The sequence below is a fragment of the Cygnus olor genome, chromosome Z (genome assembly GCF_009769625.2).
Source record: "Cygnus olor isolate bCygOlo1 chromosome Z, bCygOlo1.pri.v2, whole genome shotgun sequence".
NCBI classification, from domain to species: domain Eukaryota; kingdom Metazoa; phylum Chordata; class Aves; order Anseriformes; family Anatidae; genus Cygnus; species Cygnus olor.
Genome location: NC_049198.1, coordinates 3,716,075 through 3,734,541, shown reverse-complemented (window position 1 = coordinate 3,734,541; position 18,467 = coordinate 3,716,075). Strand labels below are relative to the sequence as shown.

General features: G+C 51.6%; 1 protein-coding gene across 3 annotated transcripts in view; it reads left to right on the top strand.

Moving 5' to 3' along the window:
- Positions 1–18,467, top strand: part of RNF165 (ring finger protein 165) — a 40,312-nt gene that overhangs the window by 8,685 nt on the left and 13,160 nt on the right. The gene's annotated exons all lie outside the window — the stretch shown is intronic.

The following is an 18,467-nucleotide window of genomic DNA, read 5'->3' as shown; positions in this document are numbered from 1 at the left end:
TCGGGAGGGGTTTTCATACAGGAACGTTTCACCTCACTGTAATTCCTTGCGTGTTGGAGAGATGGGTTCAGCGTTCAGTACTCGCTTGGAAAGCAGGAGGTGGTCAGGGATGGGCTGCCCCAGTCCTGTGTCCCTGTGCTTGTGAAACCGTGTGGTGACGTCGGCTTGTGCAGGAATCGGGTGTATGTAGTCAGCAGAAAGTGCTTTAACACCCCGTGATGCCATCCAGGTGCTTCTCCTGTAGGGTGCAGGGGTGTCCCAGGGCAGGACAACCTTTCCAGGAGGCAGTTATAAGCTTAGAAAAATGGGACGTGGACCAAGGGGAAGGCGGCAAAGTAAATCGTTCCTTGGCCAGAAAGAGGTTCCTCCCGAACAGGGCCGGGGGCTGTTCGGGAAGCCAAAGTATGTTTGCTAGGTGCCCAGCGTGACCTGCTGTAAAGAACATCCTCTGTCTGTCTGCAGAGACACATCTGAGGCTCTTAGCAAGTGCTTGCATGAGGCTGGTCCCAGATCTAAGGCCAGAAGTGCTCGTTACCATTGGTTAGTGCAGGGATTTGGACCGGGCAGGCTGGGAGCCAAACGCACACCGCCAGAGCTCCTCTCCTCTGCGTCCCGGCTGTCCCGTGCCAGTGCAGCCGTCCTGGCCAGCACTGCTGGTGGTATTACCCTCACGCCGCTCCCTCACCTTCACCTCTTTCCTTTCCCAGCATGTTTTTTAAATACCTGCCACACTTTTCCCTCTGGGTGCGGTGGGTTTTTGCTCCTTCCTCACCTTGCCTCAGGGACCGAAGGTGCTCGAGCACTCGAGATGCTGAAGTGTGGGTGGAGGGGAGGGCAAAGCTCTGCTGTCCCTGTCACAGCATGTCCAGGAGATGGGGAACCTTCTGGGGAGCCCTGTATGGGCCGACAGGATGGGGAGGCTGTGCTCGCAGAGGCTGCAGAGGCTGCTGTCCTCCAGCCCCTGCCTCGGGAGGTGTGGTGGATGCTGCAATAGCTGGTGCTGGGAGCACGGGGATGTTGGGGGCTTGCTTGTAACCACAGTGCCAGCTTTAAAGCGTGGGCATTTTGGGCACTTCTGCTAGAAAATGCTACTTTTAGAGGGGGGAGGTTTGGACAGGTGATTTCTATAAAATAATTTTGCAAAAGCGCCGCTGCTCTTTCACCACGTCGAACAGGGGGTGCTGGTGCCTCGCCTCTCCCCCACCTCCTGGCTTTGGCACGCTGGCGTTGTTGGTCACAGGTTTTTGGTCTCAGTGATGGGAGCAGGGAGGCAGTGAGGGCCCCTTCCCAACACCCTGCAATTCAAAATGGGAAACGTAGGGGCGGAAACGCTTTGCAGAAACCAAACTCACCAGCAACGTCCCCTGGTGGGAGGTGGCATCCCTGGTGGTGACATCCAGGCCAGCACAAGAGCCAAAGAGCCTCAGATTCGTGGTGAGTCCCTCCTGCAAGGGATGGTGACAGGGAGGAGAGAAGTGCCAGGGCACCCAACAATAACCCCACCTGGAGCTGCCACCGCTGCAGAGGACCCTGGGGAGTCCTCTCCGAAGGCAGCCTGCCGGAGGTAAGTTCGATGAGTGGGTGGGTGTGCAGAGGTGGCACCCCGAAATAATGCTCCTCTCTGAATAGACCCAGTTCGTGGTTGCTTTTCTTTTTTTTTTTTTTTTTTTTTTTTTTTTTTTCAGCGTAAAGCCCAAGCCTGTTCCTAGCGATGCCGTGACGCACGCACTCCCGCATCACGCCAGGGAGCTGGAGCTTGGAGAAAGCCAACAAATATAATGAGACTTTGTGATTTAACGAAAAAAAAAAAGGGAAAAAAAGGGAGAGGGGGATAAAAGCCCAGAACACAACAGTAACATGAAAATGCAAATTGTTTGCCAAGGTCCAGGCACCAAAAGGCTAATGAAAAGGTGCTTTGTTCTTACTCATGCCTGCCTCGGGGGGCTGCTCCCCGCGTCTCCCTGGGGTCTGGGTTGGCCGTGATGCAGCCCTTAAGGCGCAGGAGTTGCTTTCCCTGTGTGTCTGCACGCAGGATGCCTTCCCGGCATGGAAGGGAGCTTTCACGCTCTTGCCAGGGCTCAGAAATCCTGGAAGTCTTGCGGCTGTGGGAGAGGATTTGGCTGAGCCCTGGTGTGGCTTGGAGAACCGTGGGTCTCCACCACGTCCAGGCTGGGCAGGGGATGGGGCAGCCACTGCTGTGTTTCCACAAAACAAAGCGAAATGGAAACTTGTCCAAAGCTGCTCTGAAGGACTGGGCAGCTCAGCTGAGTTAGTCACAGCTCTTCACTGAAAAAATGAGGCTCTGCCCGAGCTGCATCCATAATACGAGAGCATCCCTGCCTTTACAGCTGTTCGCAGGTTAGTGCCAGTGGGGGCTGCACTGCTGTGTGGCTCTCCAAATCGCAGAGCAGAAACCCACATACACTGTCAGAGCAGGAGAGTAAATGACCTGAACCCAGGGGCCCTGGGAGGAGGTTTTCCATCTGTACAGCTTGTGTCGTTACTCTGAAAACCAGAACGATCCCTCTGTAAAAGTGTCAGAAGTCGAGATTTCTGCACGAGGGCACTCGGGGCTGGGGACAGCCCGTGTGTGGTCTCCTCTCCGGGCTGGAGGTTTGCAGACCTGCCAAATCGTGGGTGACTTCTGAGCCCGCCAGCACCTCCTCGTGGGGCTCGGGTTGATTTGCTTGGTCAAAATGCTTCCATGGTTTTGTGCGTTGTAGTTTATCTTTCTCAAAGAACACAAGAGAAATTTTAGAAATGCAGCCTGCAGCTCGGCAATGTCCTAGAGACACCGGGCTTTAATTAACGTAAACTTAAAAGTTCAGGTCCCAACTTTAATTCCTTTTTATTTGTTACTGGGAGCTCTGCGGAGTCAACAGGGTTTGTGGCTTGAGCAGCTGGTATTTTTCCCCAGAGCTGGGCTGGGTCTGAAATGCACCATTATAATCGCTGCTTTTCTCTCTTCTATTTGATATCTGCCAGAACCACCAACCACCGGACATTACGTGGGTTGGTATCACTCATGCCCTATTATTTCAACTCAGGCAGAAGTCTTCTCTGGGATTCAGCAGTTAGCACCATTAAAAAAATAAATATATATATATATATATATATATATAAAATCTATTCCTGCCTTCCCTAAAGGTTCAGGTACGCAGCAAACTGATAGTATAAAAGGAAAACGCACACCTAGTACTATTTTTATTCCAGTCTTTAAGTGAAATCTTCACTGCTCATGATGCAGAAGTGCTGTGCTCCGTGCATGGGTGTGCATTCACAAGCACACCTCTTGCAGCCAAGGAAGAGGAGACTCTTCCATGCTGTCCGTGCTTTTGGGGCTGTAATGGGGAGGCGCACACCCAGCTGCCCCATCGTGCTGCTGTGGGCACTTTATGCTTTTGCTAGAGCATCTTCCACCAGCTGAGAGAGCTGCTGAGAAATTAATTTGGGAAGGGACCTCTGGAGGTCTCCAGCCTCCTGCTCGGGGCAGGGTCCAGCCAAGGCTGGGATACGTGCAAGGATGGAGCTGACAGCACCTCGGTGGTGCCTGCTCCTGGGCTAGCACTCCCGGGGAGGACGGATGGGCAGGGGTGCAGTTTGCACCTGGGGCACCTTCCCCAAACCAAATGATTAAAAGCACAATGGAAAAGCGACTGTTTCCCCCAGTTCCCACCTTCCAGAGGGCAAAACTGAGCCCTCCTCTCTCCCCACCATAAAACTCAACGTAGGACACCTTCTTTCTGCTTGGCACCAGAGTGGGAATCCCCATGGGGATCCACTTCCACAGCCACATCTGCCCAAACGTCACGTGTGGGTTGGGTGGGCAATGGGTACGCGGGCACATCAGGCTGAGCCCAGCTCCGTGGGACCCTCTGGCCTTCCCTAAGGTTGAGTGAATGCTTTTGGTCTCCCACCTTCCTGCCTCTCCCTGTACAACACGCTGGTGTTACCTCGTAGACCACCAGGTGTAGAATTTGGGGAACGGGGAAAGCGTGGATGAGTCTGCTGCTTGGTGGATAAAGTTCCTGGGGAAAGGCAAACGGGGATGGGGAAAAGTGGATGTCTGGTTTTCACCCTCCTCTCCGTGCTCCTTACTGAGGAAAGGTAGAGGAGAAAGACTTTTCTTTAAAGAATGAATTTAACCTTATTTTGTTTTAATCCGAGGTCACGCATTTTCCCATTATCACCTATTACAGCAGCTGGAAGAGTGACTCAGGCCACATCTTCTCTATGAAATCTGCTTAAAAATAATGATCTGGGGAAAACCCAGCTGCCGGCAGCAACTGTGTGACTTCCTTACCCAGCCGCGCTGATCAATAGGTTTGCTTCCCTCGTGTGGCCGACAGATCTTGGCTTTTCGAGTCCGACTGATGCGGGGCCTTGTGGCCACCTCTCCATAGCAGGGGATTTGTCCAAGTAAATCAGATCTGGAGCCACTGAGAGGGAATTAATGCGAAATGCCTTGATGTTAGTTTTACAGTCACTTTAATAGGCATAACTACGCTATTAAGCTGATCTGCCTATATTTAACTGTTATTTGTACTCAAGTGGAATAAATGTTTTGCTTTAGGAAGGATGAGTTTTACGGAGTAAGAGAGCTATTGTAAACCTCCAAAATGCCTCAGCAGTGACAACATGATGGCTTCCAGCCTGCAGCCCAGACTTTCCATGCTGTGGTACTGCCCCAAGGCCCTGTTTCCTCCTCTTCCCCACCTCCTCTTCTCCCCCACCCCGATCACTCACAAAATGTCTTTGAAATGATGGCGTTGGGCACACAGCTGCTTAGACACTGGGTATCACAAATGACTGATATTCTCATCCAGCCCAAGGGGGTACCAATTTTGGTGTCTGCTGGTCTGTGAAAAGCAGGTGAACAGCAACCTATAGGTCTGACTGCGGTGGGCACATCCAGACCCAAATCCCACGAGTCCAGCAACAGGGAGGAACCTGAAGCATCTTTAAATCCCCTCTGCCCTCTCTGTGGCAAGCAGAAATCTAACAGTGGGGTGGAAAACCTTTAACTTTGCTCATAAAGTGAGGGGCAGAAATTGAAACAGAACAACCCTGCTGAAATCTGTTTCTTGCTTTTTCTTTTCTTTCTTTTTTCTTTTTTTTTTTTTGGTGTTTCTATTTTTCTTCCTCTCTTGGCTCTGTCTTTCAACTGAGGCTCGTGCTGATTTGTCACAGTTCAGGAAAACCGAAGCTGTGGTTTGCAGAAGATGAATGGACTTTTTAAATCAATTGTGTGGTCCCGGTGTCAGCAGGGTGCCAATCGCCGCGTGCGGGTGCTGCCCGGTCCCTCCGCCGGTATCATTAAGAGGCGCGGGCAGCATCCATTACGTGGGGGCTGAGCCTCACCACCCCTTAATGGAGCTGAGCTGCCTGACCTTAATGTGTGACTGAGATTTAATTTGAAGCTTCTCTGAACACCATCAGGCTGTAATGGAAACAACGCTGGCCCAGCTCTGCGAAGCCGTCACCCCGAGAAGACAGCAAAATAAATTAAATTTGGCAATCAGTAAAAATCCTTGGGGCTTGGAGGTCACATGTGGGGCTAGAAAAGGTGTATTTTTTTTCCGCTTCAGAGCTGCACGTTCTTGGTAGGCTTCCGTGTGCTGCTGGGAAGAGCGTGGCATGGTTTGTTTGCCCTGAACTGGTGGGAAATTTCTCCAGGCTGGGAGCAGCACCCGGGTTTGTCGCCTGCTTGTTAAGGATGGGCTGTGGCACATTTGCTGTGGTGGGACGGGTGAGACATGGGGTCTTCCAGAAATGGGCTCCTGTGGGAGAGAGCAAAGCTGGGGAAGGAGTTCAGCATCCCAGCTGCTTGGCAGGAAAGGCTCAGCCCCCCCTCCTTGGTCTGCAGCAGAGGGAGATGTCTTGCTGGAGCCAGGCGGAGGCTCTAGGGTGGCACAGTGCCAGCTGAAAAGGTCAAGTTACAAATTCCTAAAGGCTTCCTGAACATCCAGGACTGACACTGTAGAAGGTGCTCCAAGATGCTTTGAGATGGATGGGCCTTCACCCCCTGAGATGCAGGAGTGATACACGTAGGTGGAATCGAGCTCTCATGGTCTGTAAATCCACTGCCCCCGCCCAGGGCTGACCCAGCTGCTCCTGGGGTAACTCTTCCCGTTCCTGGGCACACGTCTGTATGGCTTGTAGGGCAGAAAACTGCCTGAGGCTGAGACAAAGGGGGTGTGTAGAGCAAAAAGGGGCATCTGGGCTGCTAATGGTATAAACCCAGCCCTGCTGCTCTTCTTTGGTTCTTCTTACTAGCCATGGTCACACCCAAATCAGTGTTAGCACGGCCGGGATGACATCCCTAAATGCAAACACGGGTGGTGTAGGAGACCTTGGCCAGCCATAGGGGAAAAGGTGGCTTTGGTCCTCGCTGAAGTGGGGAAGGGGGTGGCATGGCAGGGACCTGTGGTTGTATGAGCACTTTCTCATCGGAGACACTCGGCCTGACCCCAGGTCCACCACCACCACCTCTGCCTCCCAGACCAGGTTGTCCTCTGCCCCTCTCCTGTCCCCCCTGTAGAACAGGGTCCATAAACCAGCTTGGTACACACCACACTGGGCAGGTGCTTTGCCACCTCCGTGTGTTATTTAAGCCCAGAATCAGCTAATTTGGGTGTGCTGTGATTTGCCACAGCACGAAAAATCTGCTTGAAGGTCCTGCGGAGGAACTGAAATCAAGCAGATTTCAGATGGCCTCACAAATGGAGCCGAAAGGTCATTGCAATACCAAGCAGGAGGTGGTGTGCTGCGCTGCAAGCCTCTGCTAAATATCAGCCAAAGATTAGCCCATCCCCTCTGAAAGGCCAAAAGATGCAAAGGCTCTGAATTCTTCCTGTCGTGCGTTCGAGCTCGCAGTGTCTAAAAATGGCACAAGCCTCTTATCAAAGGGAGATACAGCTTCAGGAACAGCAAATTCAAGGGAAAATGTCAGGCCGGTGAGGTACGTGAAAATGAATTTGGGAGATTCTAAAATTTTTGAAGCCAAAAGGGACCTGTAGATCGTGTGGCTAGCGCTAATTAATTTGGCATTGTGCCGAGCATCGTCATCCCGGTTTAATCAGCAGCTGCGAAGCGGAGCATTGTCTCTGCCAGCCTCCCATCCCAGCTCCCGCTCCACCTCCCATAGCTTCGATGGACAGACAGCCATGCTCAGAGAGGAATTTCTGGGCGTGGAGGAAAGCTTGAGCCAGTCTGAGGTTTATTAACTGCTCTTCTGGGTCTGCGAAGAGGTGGGAGCGGTCTACAGGCAATGATCTGCTGTTAGGTTGGATCAGCGTGGCCATTTTGGGATATCCACCAGACACATCACCAGAACTTGTATTTATTTGGAAATCTGTTTTTTTAAAGGCTTCACCTGACCTGCATGTTGCCAGTTCAGGCACTTTACTGAACACAGGTTTTATCTGGGAAAAGCAGAATCACAGCATCAGTTTTACTGGGGGTTAGACTTGTGGAAAGAGTTCATCAAGGCTGCAGGTGTCTCACCCAGGCCACCAACCTTCCCTAACAGCATTGTGTTAATTTACCTGGCTAATTCCTCGCCTCTTGTGCTGGCATGACTGGCTGGTCTAACCGGGCTCAGCAGTTCTCCCCACACCCAGTTCCTGGTGTCCGACACTGGGACCTCCTACCACCGCCAGAGGTACAAGACCAGGAGTTTGGAGAGCTGCTGAATCTCACACCAACCAAAGCCACTAACAGCCTGGATGAGATAGTCTGCAAACATGAAATAACCCATCTGCATGATGGAAATCTCACCTCATATGTGGCAGGTAGTGGATGGTCCCCCAAAATACGTGGGTTGATGCATCGGTTGGGTTAAAAAGCGCCCGTCGTGCCGGCAGGAGCAGCATCAGCAGGGCAGAAACCCCAGGGATGCTGCTGCAGCATCCTCCCTTCCTCCCCACTGACACTTCAGTTATCACCACTCTTGGTGTTTATGGGGCACTCAACCATCCCTGTAAACAACAATTTACAGGTTGTTCTATAACCTGAGCAATCTGCTCCAATGGGATGAGACTGGAAACCTCTGCCTTTTATTTCTTTCCCTCTGTAAGAGCAGCACCCATGGCCCCAGTAGCTGAATTCCCTCTCAGTCCCTGTTTTGTTTCTCAAAAGCTTTGGGAAACGAGGTAACAATGGCAACCTGGTGCTGCTGACAGGCTTCCCTTGGGGGTGAGCTGGTGCAGCAGGGCTGAGGGCTGCACGGCCCTCCCCTGCCCGCCGTGCCTGCGGGTTGTGCTGAACGACAGCACGCAGGTTTCCGAGGTGGATGTAATAAAACAACGTCCACGTGGGAGAGGAAAAATGCTTCTGTCTGAGCGGGCTTGGCAAAACCACTGTCAGGAACAGTAAAGCTCATAACGGGAGGTCAGCTCGGGTGCCAGGCAGGCGGCTCGCTCCCGCGCCGCACAGCGGGAGGAGGCAGTGCTTTAAAAGAAACTGGTAAAGAGAGATAAACCGGCCTGCCAGCGCCTTGGAAACCCTCCCTTCAGGTGACTTGAGGCCACACGGTTTGGTTTGTTCCCCCCCGGGACGTGCCTTCTTCTCCCAGCAGCTCCCCTGGCCCCCCGCGCTCTCCATCCCACGAGGTGCCCATCGTGCCGCGGTTGCTGGTGCAGTGCGAGCAATCAGGACCCTGTTCCCACCCTGCGATGCCCAGTTTAGCTCTGCCTCACCTGGCTGAATAGTCTGATGGGGAGTGGGCTGCTGGAGGTTGCGTTTTGCTCGAAGAACAGCACAGACTTTGCTGCTGGGGTCCCCCTGCTCCTCCCCATGCACCCTCCCCGCCTGCTTGAGCCCCTGGCTCCTCCCGTGGTAGCGAGGCTTTTCCCAGCCTTGGACCACGGCTGGTGCTTTCTCCAGAGGCCCTTATGAGATGTCTTACACGAACGAGAGGTGGGAATACCCTGTTGTAGCTGGAGTTACCTCCAGAAGGTTCCCAACCCCTCTGGGGCAAGGACGAGCAATGGGCCTTGCTGCCAGCCAGCAGTCTCCTGGTCCCTCTCTCTTGCAAGTAATTCTCCCCTGGGTCTGCCAGGATTTGGGGTCATCAAGCTGTGGGGTAACTGCGTGGGGAGGCTCTCTGTGTGCTGTTGAGTTACAAGCCCGGCTTTGAAGAGGGGAAGCTGGTGGGAGGCTGTTTGGGGGGAAATTTCCCCTACAGAGGGTCACCTCCCCCCAGCAAACAGGAATGTGGCTCAGAGGGGATGAGGAGTGGGTCCCCACCCCAAGGAGAGGACTTTTTCCTAAGGTAACACCTGCGGAGTCCTCCCCAGTCTGTGCTGCATGACCCAGAGCCAGCACAACATTCCCATACTCCTCCAAAAAATCCCAGCCCCACAGAAAACGAAGCATTCTGATAACGGCACCAGCTGTGCAGCAGCCCAGCATCCCACTGGGGACCCTCTGACATCCAGAGCTGACCTCCTGGGCAAAACCATTGCTATTTCGATCTGCTCCGGCTGGTATGGACTTCTGAAGCTTGGCCAAGCCTTGGGCCCAGGGGCTTGGAGCATCTCTTTGGCTTTTTGGCTGCTGGAAAGTAGCTGGTTGCTGTAGGGCAACCTCCGAGTGTGGAGTAAATGTGAGAGTGCTAAAATCCCAACAGGTGCATGGTGAAAAACGTGGGGCTGGGGTGCGATAACCGGAGAAGTGGGGTGTCACAGGGGCACGATCAAAACAGAAATCCTTCTTCAACATGTTACTGACATCGATTAAAGGGCTTGGGGAATTCCGCCGTGTGGTAGCTCTTCCTGAACATCAGGCTGAAGGTGCAGGAGGTTGAACCACCCCCGTGGTGCAGCCGCCCCTGGAGGTCTCGGCCGAGCAGAGAGCCCTGGCTGCGAAGCTGGCACTGAGCTGTGCAAAGGACATTGATCTCACTGCAGGGTTGGGGTTGAAAAGGCCAGGCCTTTGAGAAATAGCACTGTGGGTTGTGCGCATCTGAAAAATAAAACCAAAACCAAAAAGCAACACCCTGCCATTCTTCAATATAAGCCGCTTTTTCAAAATTTTCTGAACGCAGGGAAAAAAGATCCCAAGCATTTTTGATTTCCCATTTTACATTCTTAAGCTGGAAAAAAATTAAAGTGGCTTATGAGGTTTAAGCTATTTATTACCAAATAAAGCTGCATTTGGGCCATCTGCTTCTGTGCCAAGTTTTGGCCTCCCGAGAGCACGAATATTGAGAGTTACGAGCCCCTCTGAAGCGAGGCTGGTGGCAGGAACATTGACTCAGTCTTAACTCCGTGCAGGCTGTCAGATGCTCCTGGGCTATTTTGGAAGCCCATTGCGGGGACACCAGAGGCTGCCTGAGCTGTGGATCTGTCCCTGCAGCATCCCACTGGGATGCTGCCTTAACATTATCCCTTATCCCCAGCCATCTCCTCTTGGTATTGCATTTACTGGTAAAATCGTGTATTTCTCTCTAAAGCTGTGTGTGTGCTACAGAGAAAGGATATTCTTGGTGGAATAAGCAGGAACATGATTTCTGTTCCCAGAAACATGACTTCTGTTCCCACCACGGCTGGAAGGCAAGTCCCTTGAAATCAGCCTCCTTTGACTTCAGCGGGAGGGGAAAATATCCACAAGCGGGTGGATGTTCAAGGTATAAGTGAGAGCGGTTGTCACCTACTCCGTCATTCCATCCCAAAATTAATCCCTGCCTGAGCCAGGGATGCTCTTTAGGAAACCATCCAGCCTCAGTTTCAGCAGCCCAGGTGCCAAGGAGAGGATTTTGGCTGCAGGTACTGGGCCAGTCCTGGTTTTGTTGGGCTTATTTGCCAGAACCAACCCATGCAAGGCACCATTTAGGCTGTCCCAAGTCATATTTTTTTCTCTTTCCTCTTTCCTCTCAGTGCAGAGACTTGGGGCTGCTGTGGTGCTGCCTGTGGGGTGCTGGGTGCGAGCCCCTCTCCAAGCCCCCTCCCCATTTCTGGCACCCACGGAAGGGGCTTGTTGCTCCCCCTGCATGCAGCACCAGTCTGGCTTTTCCTAGGTGGATGACTTTACATTTCTCCCCACGAAATACATATTTCTCACTGTCTGGGTAGAGTTTTCCATTCTGTGTTATTACAGCAGGACTCAGAGGCATTAGCTCACGCCAGCACCGCATGCAGAAATGCAAAGTAAGAGCGATTTCTGCTCTGAGAAACTGATGTTTTATTCGTGCTTTAAACACAGCTCTCTCTCCTAGAGTGACACATACCTCTAAAATCAGGATATTAAGTTTAATAGGGAGCAGGCTTCCAGGGTCTTTGATTTTAGCTCCAGATTTCTTATTCAGAGTATAAAAAAAGAATTGCCAGGGCATAGTGGGGCAGGACCGGGGGTTTCCCAGCCCTGAATTCACCCAGCTCAGCTCAGGGACCCGCCGAGCTGCCCTGACCTGTGCAGCTCTGGCTCCTGCTGCGGTGCTGGGGGTGCAAACGGACCCTGGCACAACCCCTCCAAAGGATGCACGGCAATGGTCTGATCTGCAAAGTCCTTTTGGTTAATTGAGGTCGGGGGGTGGGATGCTGTGGGCAGCGAAGTGTATTGGGTGTTGGGCACTTCCACTGGCTGGGGAGCCCTTTGGCCACATGGCAAGCAAAGAAACATCATAAACCCGAGTGTTGGATTTCCTTTTCCAAGCAGCTGGCAGCAGCACATCGCTGCCCGTCACAGTGGGGGCTCCTGTGTGCACAAGCCCCCACACTCGCACGTCCCCAGCCCCCAGAAGACAGGGTTCGCTTCAAGAGCTCCCCACTGCCTCATCTTACCTGCCACTCCCTGCAGGCAGAGCCAAGTAGCAGACCTCTGGCATGTCAGGATTTTATTTATTTATTTTTTAAGTTGAGGATGAATTAGTTTCCTAGTACCCCGAAAAGATGGAATTAGCCTGACAGGTGAGCATGGAGGAGCAGGCAAGTTTGTTGCCTCAGTTGTCCCAAGTGCTTCCTGTCCGCCTCCATTTTTTTTTTTTATTTTTTTTTTTTTTGGTTAATTGGATTAACACCCCAAAACCTGGAGAAGAGACTATTTGGCCCAGGTTCCTGCCAATAACCTGGGAAAAACTGTTGCTCTGCCTTTCCTACTGTATGGAACATAGAATAGGCTGGGAGGTGCTGCAGCACCCCTGCCCCTTAGCTCCCCCCCATGCTCCCCCTCCTTCCTCGCACCCAGATGGAGTGAAATCAGGACCATTACATCTCAGGAAAACATTTTTTTTTTCAGCTCATTTTGGCTTTTTATTGGTGTGATGATCCAAAAAGCATGCATACACCCTTGAACGCAAGGCATTAGAATAAAGCTATAATTAAAACATAGTGTGAAGTACAAAAGCAAAAAGACAACTTCAAGTGTAGCAACACCACCAAAGTGTTTCTCCTTCCTCCTCTGAAAACATTGCTGTATTCAACATGTTCCTGCAAAATAGCGTCTTCAACTGAAATTTTTTTCCCCTCCTGAAGCTAGGGGAAAAGCGTTGTAGGGAGAAAAATCCCAGGAAGAGATACAGGTCTGGGCTGCCCGGCCGTATCTCATCACTGCTCTCGCTGCATCTGGCTGCTCAGTACCGGTTCAGCCTTTCCTTTCATCCCTGATGGAAACATGCTGAGAAGTAATGCTTGTCACCAGCTGCAAACATTGTTTGCTGAACGCTGAACCCGGGCTCTGGAAGGAGTCCCGTCCTGGCCTTTTTGGGGTCCAGCAGGGCTGCACGTGGTCCCTGCAGGAGAGGGGATTGCTCTGTGGGTAACGTGGAGGCTCAGGAGAGCCACAGGGCTGGGGGAGAAGTGGGTGCGTGCACGAGTGTCTGCTCTGATCCGTGGTTTTGGGGAAGACGTGAGCTGTGCCTTGCTGTGCCAGCAGGGAGGTCTGGGGAGGTGGGATGCAAGGAGTCTGGCAGCAGCCACCAAACCATTAAAAGGCAATGAGGAGCCCTCTTCAGCCCATCTCACCCCCTTTCCCCTTAACCCCTTTGCTGCCCTTTCCAACCAAATATGCAAGACCATGAGAGGCACAACGATGAAGCAGAACCCACCGCAAAACCTGGTGCTCCCACCCAGAACCCAACCATGCTTGACCATCAACCATCATCAACCATCACATCAACCATGGTTGACCATTGTGGAGCCCACCACGAGGGCTCAATCCTGACTTGGTCCCTGGGTGCTGCACAGCCTGGCCAAGCACATAAAGCAACCAAAACCACTCCTTACCTATCACTAACGCTCACCAGGGCTGGTGCTGTGGTCTGCTACGCTCAGCATGGCACTAGATGTGTGGGACACAGCCTGCGCCCCGGGCTGGGTTTGAGCCGGCTGCCTATTATTTTTGGCACAGCTCTTCCCATTTGCTAAACAAAATGACAAAGCTGTTGGTGAAGGTGCTGAAATCGGGACAGACTCCTTCCCATCTGATAAGCTCTTCTCCAGTTCTCTCCTCCTCCTCGTCTGTCCTCCCCTCCGTGATCTCCTCTCCTCGCAGTTTGGTGTCCTACACCGGGAGGGAGAGGGCATGGTATCCCCTTCTGTGCAGGGACACTACATCTTTATGCAGCTGAATATGCTGTGGATTTGGTCTAGAGGCTTTAAAATTATTTTTTACGTTATGTTATGTTATGTTATGTTATATATATTTTCATATGCATTATCAGTTTGGACATTTTAATTAGGATTACATTCACAAAAAATTTGCAAAGTGTTAGGACAAGACTGATGGCACCCATTCATGGTGCCAGGCAGTTTGTAGCTTGTTTGCAAACACAGTGTGAGCCCCGTGGCCACATGTACCCAAAGCTGCTCCCATGATTTCAGCCTTTCCTGGCCATGAACCATCGGGACAGATGCAACATCTGACCACGCTGCCCTCCATGGGGGTTGTGAACGCACAGCCACAGGCACATCCAGGGAAACAAAGTGCAGGCACCGTGGCAGTGCTATTAAAAGCCTGGCTCTGGTTTTGGGGGGGTTATCTGCCTCCCCAGGAGGGCTCTAATCAGCCCCAAAAGACCGAGATGGCGTGGCTCTGGTCCTCATCTCGGCGGATTGCAAAGGGCAGATCTGCCGTGGTGGCAAAATTTGTCAGTGAGCAAAGCCAGGAGGATGTATAAATAGCCCCAGCATCCCTGCCACCCCCCCGCCCACCCACTGCCTCCGGCCCCTGCGTGTGCCCGCTGTTAGTGGCTTGGTGAGCAGGGCCAGGTTGCCTTTCCCAGGGGAACAACTCGCATGTACCATGGCAGCTTAACCGCATCAGACAGATTTTGTTTTCCCTGCAAACGCGGCTGCAGCTGTCTGCTCGAGATGCCCGTCTCCAGTGCGAGCTGCAGGTCTGATCCTGCCTGGTCCTCATTGCTCCAAAAATATTGCTGCCATGAGGAAAGGGAGTGGAAATTGTTCTGCTTTCTGTTTTTGTTTTGTTTTGCTTATTGTTTTTGATTTTAGAAAGCTGTAGTATCCTCTGTCTCCCTCCACGCATTACCCAGGGGCTTTGCATCTCCAGGGTGGGCCATCATTTAATGAGCACTTGGATCCCTGCATCCTTACGGCGTGAAACATTGGATAAATCTGCATGTGCATATGCACAGTCAAATCCTGCCTGATGCCAAAGGAGGATCCCCAGGGACAGAAGCAGCCAGTAGCAAAACGGTACCTTTCTGAGATTCGGTGTCACCTACCAAGCTGTAAAAATATATATGAGCTTGTCATTTGCAGGGGTTCACCTGGGAGTGTCAAGGAATTCACAGCATGTCTTTTAATGAAAAAAGGTCCAGGCTGCTTCAAATAATGTATAGAAACAATAAATATAACTGTAGAACTGAGAAAAAAAATAGCCGTGGAAGAGAGAAAGAAGCTGTGAGGACGTGATGGGTTTCCAAAACCAGATTTATAACTCCTAAATTTAAGTCCGCTGCCTGTAATGCCGTCTTCCCACGAAGCACTGTGAGCACTTCCTAAATAGCTACTGAGAGATCTTCCTTGCACGGTTTTTGGTTTGAGATCATCTTCAGGGTGCAGGTAGGGAAAGGGGCTGTGGCATCACTGAGATGTGCAGCGATGGGACATACAGATCAATATCAGGGTCAGAGCAGGCCCAGGAATAGAAGTCCAGATTACGTACGTCTTCTTTAACTCTCAGGAACCTACTAACTTGTGCCAAAGAAAGCAGCTGTGTAAAATCAGATGCATCCTGGTGGTGCTCCCTTGTTGGTTCTCCTCCATGGCCTCCCTAGGCCATGGCGCTGCTCCAGGGCCTGCTCCCGTGGTCGCAAACCCAGCCCCATGCCGGGTCCTCAGCACCACCTCTGGAGGCCACAGCACCAAGGAGGTGAGCCCCACCAGGTGGGGTGGCTGCTGGTCTGCACGCATGTTTTGGCAGCAGCAGGAGATAGTGAAGTGCTGATTCCCCACCCCGTGGGCCCTCTCTGCTGGCCTTGGCTTTGGGGTGTGATGGAAGAAGCCAACGAACAAAAACCAAGTCTTCTTTTCTTTTTATTTTTCCCCCTCCACTTTTCAGTGGCAAAGACCAATGAGGCTGATGAACCTGTTTGGTGCCTTTGCAATAAGTCATCAAAAACCTCCCAAGAGCTGGCCAACTCCTCTTCCTGCAAGGTCAAAGCATCCCAGTGGAGAACCTAATCCTGCAGTAGCATGAGGACCAAAACTTGAGCCCATGGTCGTGGGGAGATGGCCTCTGCCCTGCAGAGGGACGTTGTCCTCCTGCAGCACCACTGGGACAGGCAGTGGGGAACAGCTCATGGAGGATGCGGGTGGTGGCTCTGGAGCTTGATAGACACAGCTTCCAACTCATCGCCTTTGCTGTAGAAAAGTCCTCGAGGCTTCACTGAGAAATGGAAATATCAGTCCTGCCTCTGTCACGGGGAATAGAAACAGAAGGTGAAGCGAGGTGCCTGGACTGGTTTTCAGTCAATGATTGCTCTCTGCTGTGGCAGACATTACTGCCCAGATAAAAAGCAGATTAAAGACATGAATCAAATTTTCTTGAGGCATTTTATGGGCCATGATTTTAAGTTAGAATGCAAATATGGTCTGGGAGCAAACTGAGGCTCAGGAAAGTGAAGGAAGATGTGCTGGTGAGTAATCATTAATAGGCACTGACCAGGAGTGAGTGCCAGTGAGCCAGGCTCTGGTGTTGGTCACGGCGGGTTGTCTGGAGCAGTGCTGCTCACCTGGTGTCAGCAGGGGGACACTGGGTTGCCCTCGTGTGTGCAAGATCAACTTGTGGCCTTGGAAAGAAGTCTCCAAGATGCCCCCTCGCAGCTAGCTATGATGAGCAGAACAGGGTAAACTTGACAACAGACAGCACAGGGATGAAATGTTCTGTTTTGCATGCTTGTTGGCTTCCCAAAGCTTTCTGGGGCCCACCAAAGCCGTGTTTGGCACCGACTGGCTCTGTTGTGCAGGCTGGCTGGGTTATGCCAGCTGCATGATTTGATGACAACTAATAAGCACAGCTTTGCTGAAATATTCTCTGAAGACTTTGCTTTGCCATCAAAATCCTCATCAGCAATTGGATTAACTGTAGGAAATGAACAGCTACAACACAAGATAGTGAGTTATGTTAAGAAAAATTGGTGGGGTTTATTTAATCATATGGTCTGGGTCTGGATAGTGTTTTTCCTATGGAGTTAAATACATCATCGAACCTGTGGATACAGGAAAAATAACTAAAAAATAGTTGATTCCATTGACTAGTGCCTAAAATAAGAAAGATTATATCAAAAAAACCCTACAGAGCTGGGCTTTTACCTTAGGTTATGTTGGCTCTGCGTAGACCATGCATGCCCTCCCACCCAAACATCAGAGACTTTCTGGACCACAGGGAGGCGTATGACCAAGTCCTTTGCCAAGATTGTCGGCATGGGAGTAAAAAATCTGGTCAAAAGCCCTGACAGCATGATCTGCCCACCCTGTGCCCTCTGGTCATCATGGCTCTGGCATCAAAGACCCTGTAGACATTTTGCTAAGTCAGACTGAGGTCTCCCCAGACACAACAAAAGGCTGAAAATCCTTGGGTAATGTGGCACCAGGCATCAAGAGAAGCCAGAGGCACAAAGGATGAGAGACTGGCTTTTTCTACTTTTATTATGTGCTGCAAAATTTGGCTCAGTAAATGTGTGGTGAAATATCTCTCAGCTTCATTGCCTTGTGTTTTGTCTGACCTACAACCAAACTGCTGCCCTGCGGCACAGGCTGGTCTGTTTGGGTGAGTGGTGGGATTTAACCTCCTCTTGCACCTTTTCTTCAGGCCCCACGAAGTCCTGAAGGTGTTAAATCTGTCTCCCATCACTTGCTGTAGCTGTTTTCCATTGGGTGGAGCAGAGTTGGGCTATTCACCGTGAGTGGCTCTGCCAGTGTCCAGCAAACACAAGAGTTAGGAGGCATCTCACCGTGGTTGTGGTGTTGCCCAGCTGGAGCAATGGGCAGGGCAGCACAGGTCCCCATTTCATTATTCATCCTTTATCTGGGAACTGGGGCCAGGCCTAGGGCAGCCAAAATAACCTGCAGTACTGGGGGACAGGGTACGCAGACACCTCTTGGATGGGGTTAGTAGCTCTGCCATTCAGGAACAGTGGGTCTGATCCGACCTCCTCTGGTTTTAATTAATAGGGCAGTTGAATCATGCTGTTATCTGACAGCATGAGAAATTATCATCTTCAGAAGCTCTGCTGCTGGTGGCACATGCATTTGTTCCCCGTTGCCTCTCTCAGGGGGGCACTACGGAGGATGAGTTTGTATTTAAGAGACGTTGTGTATAATTACTTATACACTGTTTTGCAAGCTTTTCATTTCTTCTAGATCCTCTCCCGTTCTTTCTTCTGCTGGCATCTGGCTTGCTTTGTGCACCTTCTGTTTCCATAAGGGTGTGAACAGAAAGAGCTTGGGGCTCCCCCAACTCCTGTGCTGGCCTGGCCCAGCCCATGGGTGGAAGGGAGATGGAAGCAAAAGGGACCTAGGGCAAGTAGGCATCACCTGCACACCTGGCCTGTGTCTTGGGATGACACTCAGTGTCTCATGGTGCTGTTACACCTCGATATTTTGTGCCAGTCCCAAAGATTAACAAAATTATAGGGGTTTCCTTCCTAAAAGGAAGGTTAGGCATTCAAACAAGTGCATAAAAAGGCAAGTGTCCTATCCTGGGGTTGATACCCAGCAAAGATACGTCTCTAATGGCCTCTCTGGAGTCTCATCCTTCAGTGCTGAGCTGCTTCTGTCCTTAGTTCAAGAGCCAAAAGTTTTGCCATGGTGCCTGGAACTGCGCTGGGAATGTAGGATTTAACGTGCCGGGCTGGGCCACAGGCCCATCCAAGCAAGGACCTTGAGGGAGATGAAAGCCAGTGCCAGATGTTTGCAAAAAGCCTCCAGCACAGATATCTTTCACACCTCATTTCTTCCTCATCCCCACCAGCCTCAAGGCTGATCTCACAGCAGCTCGTGTTG